The sequence below is a fragment of the Babylonia areolata genome, chromosome 2, assembly GCF_041734735.1.
Source record: "Babylonia areolata isolate BAREFJ2019XMU chromosome 2, ASM4173473v1, whole genome shotgun sequence".
NCBI lineage: Eukaryota > Metazoa > Mollusca > Gastropoda > Neogastropoda > Buccinidae > Babylonia > Babylonia areolata.
Window position 1 is genome coordinate 5344752 of NC_134877.1, and position 5000 is coordinate 5349751.

General features: G+C 46.0%; 1 protein-coding gene across 1 annotated transcript in view; it reads left to right on the forward strand.

The window, feature by feature from the left end:
• Positions 1 to 5000, forward strand: part of LOC143296783 (calcitonin gene-related peptide type 1 receptor-like) — a 332271-nt gene that overhangs the window by 292218 nt on the left and 35053 nt on the right.

The following is a 5000-nucleotide window of genomic DNA, read 5'->3' on the forward strand; positions in this document are numbered from 1 at the left end:
CCCCAGGGAGAGTGTGTCGCTATACTACAGCGCCACCCTTTTTTTTTATTTTTTATTTTATTTTTATTTTCCTGCGTGCAGTTTTATTTGTTTGTTTCTATCGAAGTGGATTTTTCTTCAGAATTTTGCCAGGAACAACCCTTTTGTTGCCGTGGGTTCTTTTACGTGCGCTAAGTGCATGCTGCACACGGGACCTCGGTTTATCGTCTCATCCGAATGACTAGCGCCCAGACCACTACAAGGTCTAATGGAGGGGGAGAAAATATCGGCGGCTGAGCCGTGATTGGAACCAGCGCGCTCAGATTTTCTCGCTTCCTAAGCGGACGCGTTACCTCTAGGCCATCACTCCACTTGTCAACATATACTTCATCGTTAGAGCACGCTAAAACTTGATATTACTCATTATTATCTTCCTCGTAATTTCGGGTATTATTAATAATAATAATAATGGATACTTATATAGCACACTATCCAGAAATCTGCTCTAGGTGCTTTACAAAAACGCTTTTGGTAACATAAAACATTATATCTATGTTACATACACACACCAAAATGTGACCACACACACACACACACACACACACACACACACACACACACACACACACACACACACACACACACACACACACACACACACACACTGCATACATACATTTTAACATACATGTGTATCTAACAGCTACCCTAACACATACACACACATAGGCAGGCACAAACTTACATAAACACACGCACACACAATACACATTCATATACATGCATGTAGTTATGTACACACACATATGTATACACACATAGTCAAGCACACCTAACGAAAAGGAAGTGGACCTGCCACAATTGAACTTATTGCTGAGGGAAAAGGTGAGTTTTGAGACGAGATTTAAAAAATGCGAGGGAATCAGAATGACGGAGGTTATCAGGGAGCTTGTTCCACGTCTTTGGCGATTGAAAAGAAAACGATCTGTTAGCTATGATCAATACAGCTCTGCCATAACACTTGTGCCTCAGCAATAAGTTTGGCTATGACTGAACTGTAAATTCCTTATTAGACAATAAAGCTGCAACGAAGTCGTGTCTTTTAGCCATATTTGATTTTTAAAATGCACATTTTTCCCCCCCTCAATTCATCAAATGACTTACGCTGAAACAGGAAATGTCTTCCATCATCATACTCATAATTATGAACACACAGGGCATGGCGATTTTGTCGATGTTCCAGGTTGAGACCATTTTTTTCTGTTTGCATTGAAGCCCGATGTTCCCAGGCGAAATCGTGCTAAATTTATTCTGTGCCATTTATTTATGACAACTGCCAGATACCTTTCCACGTGAAAATATGCTTTTAAATGTGAAAGCCCAACTATATTTTTCTTTACTTTCCATATCTGAATGCCAATTCTGTTTAAAAGTACAAATAAATCTATCTTTAAATTATGATATAAAATGTTGTTCATTTCCCACTTCCTGACACAGCCACACAATTCCAAAGCCATGTTCACACAACTTTTTTTTTTTTTTTTTACATTATCAGCCTAGTTTTCTTTATCTAATTCCATTTGTAACAGCATCATATCGTAAGCCTGTCTTCACAAACATGATTGTGGAAGCTTCAATAAATTTTAGCCAGTACTTTATGCATTTACACACACACACACACACACACACACACACACACACACACACACATACACACACACACACACACACACACACACAGAGAGAGAGAGAGAGAGAGAGAGAGAGAGAGAGAGAGAGGTTGTTAAACTTCTTGGATAGGTTTAAAAAATTTAAAAAAAATAAAAAACGAAAAGAAAGAGGCCTGTAATGTTGTTATCACTACGCTTCCTTCCTTCTTCCTGTTTCCTGTACATACCCCCCCCCCCCCCCACCCCCTCCTCCTCCACCACCCTCCCCACCTCATCTTCTCTCCATCACCTCAACTTCCCACTTCCTCCAACACCCCCTTTCCATCCTCCCTCTCGCCCCCCCCCCCTCCCCGCTCCCCTCCCTTTCCTTTTGCCCCTGCCCTCCTCCCTTTCATTCTTCCCTTTCCGTGGTCCCTCTCCTTCCTTTATCCTTCCTCCTTCCCTCCCTCTTCTTCCTTCCTTCCTTCCTCTTCTTCCTCCTTTCCCTCCCTCTTCTTCCCTTCCTCCCTTCTTCTCTTTCCTCCCTCTCCCTCCTCCCTCTTCTTCCTCCTTTCCCTTCCTCCCTTCCCTTCCTCTCTTTCCTCCCTCTCTTCCCTTCCTCTCTTCCCTTCCTCCCTTCCCTTCCTCTCTTTCCTTCCTTCCCTTCCTCTCTTTCCTTCCTCTTCCTTCCTCTTCTTCCTCCCTTCCCTCCCTCTCTTCCCTTCCCTCTCTTTCCTCCCTCTCCCTCTTCTTCCTCCTTCCCTTCCTCTCCTTCCTTCCTTCCTCTTCTTCCTCCCTTCCCTCTCTCTCTTCCCTTCCTCCCTTCCCTCTCTTTCCTCCCTCTCACTCTTCTTCCTCCTTTCCCCGTCCTCTCTTTCCTTCCTCCCTCCCCCCCTCCTCTCTTCCTTCCTCTCTTTCCTCCAACCCTTCGCTTCCTCCTTCTCCTTCCTCTCTTTCTTTCCTTCCTTCTTCCTCCATTCCTCACCTTCCCTTCCCTTCCTCCCTTTTCGTCCTTCCCTTCCTCGCTTTCCTTTTTTCCTTTTCCCCCTTCCATTCTTCCCTTTCCATGGGCTCTCTCCTTCCTCTCTTCCCTTCCTCTCTTCTCTTCCCTTCCTCTCCTCCCTTCCCCTCCTCTCGTTCCTTCCTTCCCTCCCTCTCTTTCCTTCCTCTGTTCCCCTCCCCCTTCCCTTCCTCCCTTCCCTTCCTCTCTTTCCTTCCTCTCTTCCCTTCCTTCCCTCCCTCCCTTCCCTTCCTCTCTTTCCTTCCCTCTTCCTGTCTTCCCTCCCTCCCTTCCCTTCCTCTCTTTCCTTCCTTTCCTCTCTTTCCTTCCTCTCTTCTCCTCCTCTCTTCCCCTCCTCTCTTTTCTTCCTCCCTCCCCTACCTCTTTTTCCTTCCTCTATTTCCTTCTCTTTCCTTCCTCCCTTTCTTTCCCCTTCCCTTCCTCCCTTCCCTTCCTCCCTTTCCTTACTCCTTTTATTGCTCCTTTTCCTTCCTGTTCTTCCTCTCCTTCCTCCCTCTCCTCAGCCTTTCCTTTCCTCTCCTCCTTGCCTTAGTGCCTTGGAAAGGTGGCAGTGAGGGTATGGGTTCGAATCCCAGTCTCGCCCTGTCTCCCAAATTTCAAAAGATCAAACTGAACGTGTAGTTGTTCGGATGAGACGATAAACCAAGGTCCAGTATGCAATACGAACTTGTCGCACTGAAAAAAACAACAACAACAACAAAAAACAGCAACCCAAGGCAACATAGATGTTGTCCTCTGGCAAAATCCTGTTGAAGAAAACCATTCTAACAGGTATACATAATGCATTCACTCAAGGCCAAAGTGCGTTAGTTTATGCTGCTGCTGGCCAGGCGTTTTGTTTGCCTAGCAGATGTGGTGTAGCGTATGTAGCTGTTGCTACTGCCAAAACGAAAATATCTGCACCAAAGTACAAACAATAGAATTTGCATATCCGTGTATTCGCTGTGCCCCTGAAAGCAGTGACGCCAATTTGCGAAACTGAAACTGAAAACCAGATACGCTGACACAGCCGTTCTCTACTTCCTGCCCCTCCTCCCCCCACTTCTTCCCACCCACCCACCCCTACCCCCCACTATCACCCCACTCCCCCTCCCCTCCCCCCCCCACCCCCTCACCCTCCACCTCCATCTGCAGTTTCTTCCAGGTTCGTGACGCTGTGTTGTCAAGGTGTCAGCATCACTGGAACCTGCCGGTTGACAAGATGACAGCCACTCTCCCAGCGTTTTGTCTTTCTTTCTTTCTTTCTTTCTTTGTCCTGTGTGTGTGTGTGTGTGTGTGTGTGTGTGTGTGTGTGTGTGTGTGTGACTTAGTGGAGTGAGTTAATATGTGTGTGTGTGTGTGTGTGTGTGTGTGTGTGTGTGTGACTGACTTAGTGGAGTGAATTAGTGTGTGTGTGTGTGTGTGTGTGTGTGTGTGTGTGTGTGTGCTTTTTTTTTAGACATAAAAATGAAAGGAACATTATTGATTAACAGTTGAGTAAATTGTACCGACGAAGCATATTCAAATTTCCAACATCGGCGAAGAGTTCGTTAAATTCCGAATAACGGAAGACGGTTAAAACAGGCAAATAAAGCTTTAGGAACTTAACAATGGAAAAGAATAATTATGTTCGCTCGCCGCATATGCTTTTTTTTTAACACGTCCTTGACCGCGGTGTGTGTGTGTGTGTGTGTGTGTGAGTGCGCGCGCACACGCGCGTTTCAGTATGGTGACTAAGAGGGGGGGTGGAGGTGGGGTGAGAGATTGGACGAAAAGAATATTGTCTTCAAGTTGGTCTCCACACCTCGTCACGTCTTCCTCCTGGTCTGAATACCAAGGCTCTGGCATAAATATCGTCCGGATGTCAAGTTCAACGTTTGCCAGACATAAGAGTGTGCATGTGTGTGCTGGCGTGTGTGTGTGCGTTCGTGTGTGTGTGTGTGTGTGTGTGTGTGTGAAGAGTTTTCGGGCATGATTGTCACGAACAACAAGGACCAGGGCAACAGGACAGTCAAGGGCGATATCCGCCACACCTCACTGTCCCCAACATCCGGGCGAAGGGACGAGAATGTATGACGCGCATGCGCACGTCCATGAAATGGCGGGAAACCCACCAAGCGAACGTCTGCAGCATTTCCTATTGCATTGTGGGGTTTGTGACGCATCTAGGAGGTTTAAGAAAAGGGAGAGAAAAGAAAGAAAGAAAAAAAGAGAAAGGAACAGAAAGAAAGAAAAGGATAGAAGGGACACCAGTATGTCAATGTAATTTCCTTTTTCATCGCACTGAATCCATGAGGTTTAGTCTAAGGGTGTTTTTCTTTTCTTTATTCTTCTGCAGTCTGGGGCAAAACCGATCTGTTGCTTGAATTAGC